The following is a 12,244-nucleotide window of genomic DNA, read 5'->3' on the forward strand; positions in this document are numbered from 1 at the left end:
TGACCCCGGTGCTCTTTCCTGCCAAGGCAGGGGGTCGGACTAGATGATCTACCTAGGTCCCTTCCGACTCTAGCTACTATGAAACTATCTGCCACTGGGCCAGTACACAACCACCCAAGTCATGAAAGTGCCAAATAGCTTGATGAGATTAGCAGGAAAGTTGTTCCCTCGCCCATCTTACTTAAGAGGCCTGATATAATAGAACTTCTCAGAACAGTTAAAGCCTCACAGAGAATACAAAGCAGGAAGAAGTGATGAAATGTCTTCTTATTCCCCATAGAAATTAGGGTGCCTAGAGCACTCACCTGAGATGTGATGAATCCAAATTTAAATACAATCGTGGACTGATATGAGTTAGCAAAAGGACCCACTCCTCCCAGGATGGCACACACACTATTGGACTGTTAGGTATTCAGTAGTTAATTTTCCTCCAGTTCTTCTGTTGAAACTGTCCCTAGTTTGTATAAAATAGTTGGAGCAGGGACTGGAACACATGTTTCTGAGGCATATGTGGTAACAACCAGGCTATTAAATCACTCACATGCTCTCTATGGCCCAAAGAGAAGAACAACAAGTATAGTACATCAAGTTCTCAACTAGTATAAACTGGCATAATTAGCATATCTCTGTTGATCTGATGATAATGTATGCCAGCTGAAGGTCTGCTCCAATACCATTTTTGAGTGATATTCTTGCCCACATGGTTGCAGATAATATCATGAAAACAGGATACCCAAAAGGCTCAAGTATTAGAAAACAAAATAACCTTATACACATAGACAGCCTCTACCCATATCTCAGGTTCTGCTGATTTATTGGTTTTGTGCCATATAAATATACCTATTTTTTTTCCCCTTAAAGAAATGACTTTTTAAAAAAAGCAAAACAAATCCCCAAGATGGATTATTTTGAGTTTTTCAAGGTTTTTGAACACTTGGAGTTGGCAATACTATACAGTCCAGGAGGGATAATGCTTTCTTACTGACAAATTCCATAGGTGATGCTTCTAGGAGGGGTAGGTATACAAGAAGGAATAATATAGCTGCCCCAATACGTGAAAAATATCTATAATAGCTGCTTTCTTCCCAGAGGTGTAATATCCCTGTTTTCCATTTAGTATTTTATAATGATTCACATTGTAGCTGTTGCAATTATAGGCATTCAAGAAATCAATGCTTATTAAAAACAAAAAACAACAACAACAACACAAACTTACTAAAAAAAATTATAAATATCAACTAGTATTTCAGCAGTTTTGTAGTGCAAGCCACATACTTAGGGTGCTAGAGCTAGAGCTGGACAATAGTATAAATTTGTACCTAAAGAGTTAAAATATCATCATGGCCCAAGACAAAATAAAAGGAGACAGGTTGCCTTTTGATCTCAGAACAAAGAAAAGAATACTGTTTTAATTACTTTCACTTAACTGTAGCATGAGAGACCTAGAATAGAATAAAAACAGAAATACAATCCCTCCTTCGCTCTTGAAAGAAAGAAATTAGGCATGATCAGCAGAAGTGTAATGACATGGCCGGTGCCCAGGACAGCAGCAACTTTGGGTTGCCACCATGCTGTTAGTGTGATTGTGTGGCTGCAGTGGCAGCTTTTTTATTTTTATTTTTTTGGCTTTCCCAAGTCAGAGCCCAGGGAGCTTGCCCCATTGCTCCATTCTTGATATGCCACTGAGGGACAGCATGTAGAAGGGCATAGCCAAGGCAAGCTACAGGGCTATGCACAATAATAGTTCTTCCTGCAGAAGTTGGGAAGAGAAGCCAGCCATTTTATGCTCGTCTTCAGCTGCTTACAGCCTGGATAGAATCTGCTCCTAAGTTAGTATTTTTTCTAGGGAAAATAAAAATAGATAACATACAATAGTGATGCAAGATTTAAATGTTTTAGCAACATATCAAGAGAGTGAGGTTTGCAAGTTTATGATAATATAACTAGCAAAGTGCCCATCAAGAATGATGGGTGGGTGGGAGACACAGAGCAGCACCAACCCATTCTGCCACTGCTCTGCATCTATCTACGTGCTACGGGGGGGCATGGCACACAGCCACAGGGTGCTGAGTGGGGAGCGGATGCAGGGGGTGCACCCCATCCTGTGGCTACGTGTTGCAGCCAGTGGGCACTGCCCACACAACCCTTGCCCACTCCCCATGTGGCACCCTGTGGCTGCACACCAGGCCCTGCCATGTGCCATGCCCCCCCACACATGCTATGCCCTTGCTTCCCCTCCCTCCTGCACTGTGGAGCACATCCTGGTCACCTTCACCTCTACCTGGCCTGTGTGTCTGTTAATAAGGCTTTGGGTGGCACATGCACAGTTGGCCCCAAGTGTTATGGACAGCCAGACACACAACTGGAAGTGCGACAGCTTCTATTACATTAGAATTATAATATGTGGTAAAAAATGACTTCTCACTGCCAACTTTACATTTCAACGCAAAGTGTTACATTTGATTAAGTACACAAAACACATGACTTTCATAGGCCCAAAACTCCCTTGTATTTTAGTTTAAAATCAAATTTAAACAGAAGGAGGTTTGATTGTTTACAGCTGCATTGAATCTGTTGCTGTTTTTCCACATAAAATCTAGTTTTATTAGTTTATATAAGAAGACATTGGATTTAGTGTGACAAATTTATGCACAACATGTATAAAAAAAAGTTATAATGGGACGAAAACACCTACGAATGAAACTGTGTATTATTAAATATTTGTGGGAAAAAAATTCTCATTTTCACCTCACTGAAGACATACTTACAGTAACATTTTAGAAATCTAATGTAAAAACATCAATGCATTATAAAGTTCTTCTTTGAAAAAGAAATCCTTCTCAACTTTGTTTGATGTTCAAGTGCCTCTCCCCTGACTTCGGAAGAGTTGAATAATTTGGCAAAACATCTTCTGGTTTCCCTTATCATGTAAAAAAATCAGCATCACAAATGAGATGCTACTAAACTATTGTTTTATGCATAAAGTTGTATAAAATATAAAGAGCCAAATATTGTCCAAGTCACATGGGGAAAATAGAGTGTATTGTCCACTTAGAAGAGCCATCAGACAATCATCTGAACTGCAGCTGTAGTAAGGAAAGTTTCATTGTCATATCAATCAACTGTACATTATGTCCTACAGTACATTATGTGATGTCAGACAAAGTGTTGACTCACAGTGGTGTACTGTGAGTGCTGAACTGTACAACAGGAGACCTTCCTTTCTTGATATAGGGTAGCTATTATAGGGTACATTTAAACCACCCAAAAGGTACTTAAAATTGGACCATTTACGTGTTAAAGTGTGTTAAACCAGGCTAAGTATTCCTAAATTATGCCAATTCAAAAGATGGTTATCTTTGATTTGCTTTACCCAGGTCATTTTAGGGTATCATTACTTTGATTCGGACAAAGAAAATGTTTTATTTTTCATTTTTTCAACATCCGAGGATACACCATTCCCAGCCCTTCCCACCAGCTGACAGCCACGGATTACTATCTGTTGAGCCCAACAATCCAGCCATCTTTATATCCACCTTACATTCCATTCATCCAACCCATACTGCTTCAGCTTGCTTGGAAGAATGCTGTAAGAAGCAGTATCAAAGCCTTCTTAAAGTTGAGGCATGTTACATCCACTGCTTTCTCTGCATCCAGAGGGCCAGTTATCTCATCATCACAGAAGCAATCAGGTTGGTCAGGCATGATGTGCCCTTGGTGAATCCATGCTATTTCTAATCATCTCTTCCAAGTGCTTAGAAGTGGATTCCTTGAGGACCTGCTCCATGATTTTTCCAGGGACTGAGGTGAGACTGACTGGTCTGTAGTTTTCTGGATCCTCCTTCTTCCCTTTCTTACAGACACTATATTCTATAGACACTATATTTTCCCTTTTCCAATCACCTGGGATCTCCTCCAAGCCATACCCTGGAGTAATTATTTACCTTGGAAAAGGGAGGCTTCTGGGGGAGGGGGGTGTCCCAGAGTGAGCCCTCACCCACTTACAAGTGTCTCTCTAGCACATAGTGTATTAAGGCATACATTTTGGGGTCTCTGAGCTCCTCAGTAGCTGTACCCATACTTTACAGATGCTGCTGGCCAGCATTTGCTTGATCATAGAAACTCATTGGCCTGGGCACCTCTACCCTGCTCACACACTACTGGGACCTTCTTTACCCCTGAGAATCCCAATACTGTCCCTAGTCCAGTCCCCCAGTATAAAACCCAAAATGAAAACAACACACACTGGCTTTGATTAAAACCCTTAGTAATCAAACTTCACCCTCTACCTTGGGCCACTGTGGAATCAGACAGGTTCTCAAGTCTCCTGCCACCTTCATGACCAGAAGCTCTTTTACCTGCAGCTTTCAAAGTCAGACTACCTGATCTGGCTCAGGGACCAGGCTTATATGCTCCCTAAGCCCTTTCCCTCTCTGGTCAGGTGGCTTACCTTGACTGGCTACAGGTGTGCCCTTCTACATAAATGGGCAGCCCACTGCCTAGATAGTAGCATTTCTTTTTGGCCTTTCATCTTGCAGCTAGTACCTGCTCATCTGCCAGGGCTTTATCTGCTGCTGTTTCTTTTGTGAAGTAATAGGAGTCTTCTGGCTCTATGTTACATATATTTGTATAATGAAAGGAGAAAAGAGGGAGAGAGACTGAGGCAACTACAGGCCCATTAGCTTGACTGCAAATACTTTAAGATGGTATTTAGTAGCAAGGGTGTGATAGTGCAGAGCTGTTCTTGGAGTAGCAAGAAAAATACAGGAGATGAGGCTTTGATTTTTTTAATATGCCACTGAGAGACCTAAAAAAAAAAGACACCAGGTATTCTTCCATGTGGTGGAGGTAACTAACAGTGGGGCTTTTTGGCTTTGGGGATGATCGGGGACAAATCTGATATCAGAAGTTGAAGATAGAGAAAATGGTTTTAGGGAGACATAGCTGCTTACCACTAGAAAGAGGTGGGTGTTCTGTGCATGGCAGTGGTAGTCTGGCAGTGTTCTGGGGGTTAAGAGACAAGCTTTCCTTTTAAGGACTGTAGGAAATTGTACAGTTTTGTTTATACAGGTGTGGAAGATTGGGGTGGGTAATGAAGAGAGACATTTGTGGATTAGGTTGCTTCCAGCTCTAGGTTACTTTGTAGTAAAGGCAGAATGCAGTGGTTCAGGCTTTATTAACCCTGGTTTGGGGATGATCTTGACAACTCAACTATGGCTTCATTATTTGTGTTTAAAGTAACTCTCAAACTTTGCAGATAAAATTTTCATATTACAAACATTATATATTCTATAGTCAAAATATAAATATTAGGATGGATGCTGCATATGCAAGTCTGTCTATTTGTGTATATGAATTTTAGCTCTGTTTATTTCATGGCTGAGCAGATACTCTGTAACAAAACAAAGATTTTTCATCACTTACGCTACCTAGATCTGATTTTTTTCAGATTCCTATGCTGTCTGTTGTTATGGTGACTTACCCACGCAATCTCTGGGTATGATATAATTCAGGTGTGTGCAAAGAAAAGAATATCATAGGAAAACAGAGGAAAATTAAACATTATATAAAACAAATTAGATAGGAAAAGCATTTCTAACAAAGCAAACAAATAGCTCCTAAAAAGTTGTGGTACAAAACCTAACTCATTTCCATTTTGAGAGAGATTTATATAAAAGAGTTGCTAAAAGCATACTTCTTTCTAGCTGCCTTCTTTCAGAATATATCTACTCTATTATATCACTTTGTGGATAGAGAAGGTAGCAGACTAATTATGGAGATACAAGCCATAGCCCAGATACTATTTTACCTTAACAACATCTAAAATAGACATTAAGTGTCTACATTACTCAGCACAATCTGATTCCTCCATGCCAGGAGCCACAAATCGCCAAGATCCTCTATTTTGGTTTGAAAGGATCACTATATGTCTATACTTGAGCTCCTGTGTATGCTCCAAAACAAGCAAAGAAGCCATCTAGAGGTGCCTGTACATGAGTGCAGAGGTTGTTCTAATGCTCTTTAATTACATGTTGGAGCAGACTTGATTAATTCAGTCTGCTGGAAGGTGGTAATTATTGCACTCCAGCAGCTTCCCACATCTTGTGTATTAATGTTCCTGAACTTCAAAATGGCAGCAGGGACATTTGAATTAAAGCTTGTCAAACGAGCTTTAGTTCAAGTGCCCCTGCCACCATTTTGAAGCACGAGGATGCTGATAGATAAGATGCTGCAGTGCTTTAATTAGAGTCGATCTCAGAGCCACTCCAATTAAAGCACTCCCCTCCCCAATGCTGGAGCATGTGTAAAAAGTGCCCTAGATTTCTAGTATAACTAGATTCAGTTGCAGTATGAAGAGAGACATACACCCCAGTGGGAGCATCTACATGTGCACTTTAATGTGCATTGGCTTATTTTGATGCACATTAAAGTATCACAAAAACCCATTTTCTTTAGCTAACGCACATTAAAACAAGCTAATGCACCTTTTTCTAGTATCTCACAATGGAGGTACTAGATTTAATATGAATTACCAAAAGTGCATTAATGAACATGAAGATGTTCCCTATAAATACTAAACTTCTTAGCTAAAAATTATGTAAAGTGATTGTTTAAAACTGAGATCATGCAGGTATCAAGGAAGAGATAGAAAAGAAGAAACCATCCTATTATGTAGTGGTTAGGCTCCTTATCTATGAAGTGGGAAGCCTGGGATCTATTTTCAGCTTGGAGAGATTTTGAGCCTCATTCCTCCACTTCCCAGGAAGTCCCTCTAACTACAAGGCTATGTGCTAGACAGATATGAAAGTGTCCTGGTTCACCAGGTAGTCCAAAGTGAAAAATGCATAAGACCAGAAGGAGAGCAGCAGGAGACAATGTGATTGATGTGGGAAGAAGAAAGCCTTGGGTTCTACCGCTTTGCGCCCAAAGTTGTTTATAGATTACTATATCTTCTTGCATACAACATGCCCTGGAATAAAATATTCACCTTCTTTCTGAATGGCAGAATAAAGAGAAAAAAAGATGTTTCCATATAGTTAATAACTGAGCAGCAGCAGCTAGATATGTGGTGTATATGTAGAAATATAGTCTGCATAAAATAGTCAAGTTTTTCCTTTTTTTTTTCCATAGCATTAATACCACTTGCGGGGCATTGCCTTTTACTGTGAAATATGGATCAGTTCAAGGGGAAGAAACAGTTCAGCACTTATCCTATTAGTGATGATATAGACTACTTCTGTTCTGCTTAGTTTAGAAACCATGATTTTCTCATCTAGAAGTCATCAGACTGTAACCAGAAAACACTACCTAAAACAGCCCAATAATATCATCCCATCTATAGCATAACACATATGTAACTTCCAAACTGCTTAAGATACAGATGCCAGTGTATACTGGCTACAAGGAGAGAGCTGCAACATTTTCCAAGAACAAGTAGGTGAAGTCATGTATTAAAAATGATTTCCCAGCATCTAGTAAGCCCTACACCTAACTCATCCGCCTTCTCCAAGGTGCAGGATTTTCACAGGACCTTAATATTGCTGCCTAAAAGTTGTAAAGTTGTGAGGGAGATGGATGTAACAGGAAACCCCTACCCACTGCTGAAGAAAGAGCAGAGTTGCAAGACTGCTTGTAGGGAGAAAGGCAGTGGAGAGCAGAACCTGCAGATTAGGTAATGTAACCCCCACTGTGCCTCTCTTTGAGGAGCAAAGATTAAGTGAACAGAAATTGGTGGAGTCAGTGGGTATACAGGCTTGACTTGAGGACTAGGAAGTCACACTAGCCCTGATCTTGCTAGAGGAGAGAGCTGTACAGAGAACTAAGGTACTCCAGGATGCTGGTGGGAGCCAGCTGGTACAGACAGTAAAAGATCTGCTCCATGATGTGTGTACAAGAATGAGTTTGTTGTGGGTTTATAGTCCCATTTTCCTGGGAGACATGAACATGGCTGAAAGGGAGGTAAGAGGCCATGAAGAGGTACTGTAAGCACTGTTGAGGGGTTTGGCTTACAGAGGGTAATAGACCTGCAACACCATGGTTAGGTGTGCTGGTGATGTACTAAGTATGACCCAGCCCGGTGAATCAAGGTAGGACCAGGGAAGGCCTGGTGTAGAATGACGTTAGGATAACAAGGTGGCTACGGTGAATCAGGAACAGAAATGTCTTATTCAAGGAAGAGATTGGGCTAGACCAAGGCAGCCTATGAGGAGAGTGAAGCACCCAGGACTTATTTTGGCACCCTGAGTACAGTCTCTTAAATCCATATTTATCATCAAAAAAGTGTGGCAGGTAAAGACAGGGTGGTAGCATGAGACACCAGAGTGGGTGGGGGAAGGACTGTTGTATCTGAAAGCAGAGTCACATTACCAAGAAAAACTTCCTCCCTCTCTGCTGTGATGAATCACTTTGATTCCTCTTCATTGATTATCCTTTTCTTCCTACCATATCTTTATAAAATAGTGCATGTACATACGTGTGACCCAGATGGAAATCTTTGAGGACTTGAATCCCTATCGATATTCATGTAGGATGACTATACCCCTACTGCTCAATGAGGCACTAAGGACCAAAGGTATGTTTCCCTATAAGTGCATCAGCAGCAATCTTGTAAATGATGCCTCAAAATCCAATCAACTAATCATGCTGTTAGCTTATTGAGCTAGTGCAGAACAGCATGGTGCTATTAAATTCAAAAGAGCTATGTTAATTTCCATCAGTGGTGGGTCTTTCCCTATGATGTTAACTGGGTCAAAATTACAACAACAAAATAATTGTACAGCACTGTGAGAGGTTCCTTGTTTACAAACTCCATCTGGCTCCACTACAATCTTATGTTCAAGCCTCCAAAAAACAAAACAAAAAGAATTCATCAGCTACTTCTCACTGGAAAGCAACTTGGGACTCCTTCTTACAAAAGGTTCCAGACCTTAGTCGCATTTGTTCATAAAGCACGATTCACTAAACAAGTCGATATCTTAATAAATTCCTTAAATGAATTCAGTCACTTTCATTTAAAAAATGCAACTAACTAGTGACACAGCGCCTGCATTCAAACTAATTTTATTCTGATCTCTCAAATTCATAGTCAAATTGGATCAGCAAGAATCTTGTGAGACAGGGTTATTATTGTTAAAGTTCAGAACAACAGAGCTATGGGAAAGGGTTTTGATATATTTCCATTGCAATACCTGTCTGGCATCTCAGCACAGCTGATATGAAGCAAAGTGAAATCAGTTCAGCTATACCAAATATATTGGGCACCACTTCTTTCTTTGGGTTATAATTTAAAACTTTGCATCCACCTAGAAATGAAATTTCTTTCTATAATAGGAAATTCCATTTTGATCATAGAATGCTAAGATAAGAATCTAAGGGTAAAATCGCAATATACCTGGATTAAAAGGCGCATAGTTTTACCATACATCAGCTATTCTATGCATGTGCACACTTTTGCCATAAATTAGCTTCCACTTGCCTCTTCCATGAGGGCTAAACAACTGCAGTTTAGTTTTTGCTTACCATGGGGTTCAGATGGTTTTGTACTGTGAACTAGCTTATGCGCAGTAACACTGTTATCTTTTATCTGATACTAAATTATTTGCATACCAATACCTCTTAATTTCTATTCAGCCTTAAGATATTAATACCCTCTAAATAATTAATGAATGTGCTTTTTGAAAACATTGTCCTGAGAGCAAATGGATATTGTATTACATCTTGTGAATATTCTTGCCTTCTAATTTAAAAACAAACAAACAAACAAAAAGTATTTTTGGTGATTTTAATTTATTTAAAAGTACTAGATCATTAGTCCCAGAGAAAAAAACCCCAAGTAAATGAGCAGAAATGACGGGGCAAGGCTTCCTAACAGAAAACCTTATCTTCTTCAATCATTACCTGGTGAGGTAACCTTTTGGTAGAGAGTAATTCCCTTTCTAGATGTGTGTGTGTGTGTATAAATATATATATATTTGACAGCCAGAGATAAATTCATTGCAACTGATCCCAAAAGAGCTGTATAAGGAATGAATTTGACCCATGCTTATAAAAAAAATTTCAATTAAATCTCTTCTAAAAGGTTTTCTTCTGCATGATAGTGATTGGGTGGTTTATGTGAAGTTGGTGATCTTAAATTTCACTTGAGCAAATGTTGGTATCACAAATACAACGTGAGAATTAGCATTCACAGGTAATCATAGGCAAAGGACTCCTTTGCCTCTCTACTATGATTACTTGTAAATGCTAATTCTCATGCTGTGTTTGATATCAACATTTGTTCAAGTGACATTTAAGATCACCAACTTCACATAAGCCACCCTTCATTATCATGCAGAAGAAAATCTTTTAGCTTCTACTACTGATATCACCTGGATATAGCTGAAGTAAAAAGTTCATATAATTAAATCCCCTTAGCTTGTATCTTAATGAAATATAATTTTAGACTAAAAAAAGTGCGCAAGAGATTTAATTTAGAATTTTTGCTAGGTATGGGTCAAATTCATTCCTTACACAGTGTTTTTGGGATCAGTTGCAATGAATTTATCTCTGGCTATCAATTTTTCATCCATGTGATGGGTTCACCTTCAAACGGGTAACGTAACAAATGACTTCATTAACTTAAGTATGGTTATAAAAGCTGATCTCTCCTCAGTTCTCAGGATCTATCCAGCAGTATAAAAGAACAAGGGAGTTTTTCTGTAGAGTCTGGTAGTTAATAATATATGCTGGATACAATGAGGTGGTATAAGTTATAAAAGGGCATTGTGGGCCAATTTTAAGTTTCAGTTATACCTATTGTTTTAGCAAGATTTGGATACATTATTCATGTATCTGACAAGAAATATCCCATTGTTTCCTTTCACAACTATCAAGAGGATTTCTTGTACTCTGTTAATAAGGAGAGAATTTGTTTCACATGCCTCTCCCCTAACCCCTATCACTCATTTTCCTTATACTGCAGTACAAGAAGAGTGTGCCAGTGGCTATAGTAAATCCTGAATCAAAAACTGTGAGAGCACTGGCCAGTAATTGCCAATGTCTTTTTATCCACATTTTTCTTGCAGTTTCTTAAATATGATGTCATATTATTTTATTTAATGATAATATCATCCTGATGTTGTTTTTCTTTTTATTTGGCAAATATTAGGTGTGTGGCCTCTGAGTATAGCTGAATTGGATAGAGTAAGTAGTGTCCATCATTTAAAAACAATAGAGGAAATTCAAATCTACTAAAACAGATGCAAGTTTCTACTCCTGATTCTACTTTAACTTCATTAGGAAGGCAACTCCATTTAAATGAAGGTGAAGAAGGGGAAATTACACTGCTGTAAATGAGTTGAGAATGAGATGCTAGGGTATAAATCGATTTAAAGTTAGGCCAAGAGGGCAGAAATGATTTATGGAGCATACCTAACAGCCATGTGATGATTGATTGATTTATTGAGCAAGAAAAAGTAAGTAGCAACCAAGAAGGAAAGATCCTGGGGATTGTACATATAGCAGACAAAGCGACTATTAGGTTGTTGTGTTAAAATATAAGGGAAGCTCTTCACTGACTACTTCATCTTATCTTGCTACACCCATTGCTCTTCCTGTTATGTTATGCTTTCACATGTAACCAGTCCTTTGGGTTGTAAGTTACTGATAGTGCATAGTTTCTGAACATCAGATTAGAGAACTCTGGAGAGAGATCTTGTTGTCAGTTATTTAGCTTCAACTAACCAAGTAGGCGTCACACCTGCATGAGTGAGGGAAAAACAGTATTTTTAATTTCAGGATTAACAAGCTGATTTTGAAGTAGGTCTACAGAAAATAGTTTCTCTGTACAGAGAATAATCACTGTTCAAAGCTTGGATAGAGGGCTCTGCAGCAAGTCGGGAGACAAAGAATATGCCCAAACTGGAAACCAAGTTGAGATCTTTACAAAGAAAGAGATGATACTATGCAAAGCCATGGTTCAGTGTATTTAGTTCTCCTTTGAATGGTCATTTTATGATAAAGGTTTATAGTAACATACTGTATGCTAAAAACAAACAAAATATGTTTAAGAACCTAACGGCCCTTGTTTTTTTCTGGGTACAGCTAGGGTTCTTAACAGAAAAAGGAATCTAGAGGATTAGAGTGGGTTGTTTTGGATTTGGGATTTTTTTTTTTATACTTTCATAGTTTCTAGGGTCGGAAGGGACCTGAGCAGATCATCAAGTCCAACCCCTGCCATGGCAGGAAAGAGTACTGGGGTAAAATG

This window comes from Crocodylus porosus, unplaced genomic scaffold, assembly GCF_001723895.1.
Source record: "Crocodylus porosus isolate Cpor-Errol unplaced genomic scaffold, CroPor_comp1, whole genome shotgun sequence".
Lineage (NCBI taxonomy): Eukaryota > Metazoa > Chordata > Crocodylia > Crocodylidae > Crocodylus > Crocodylus porosus.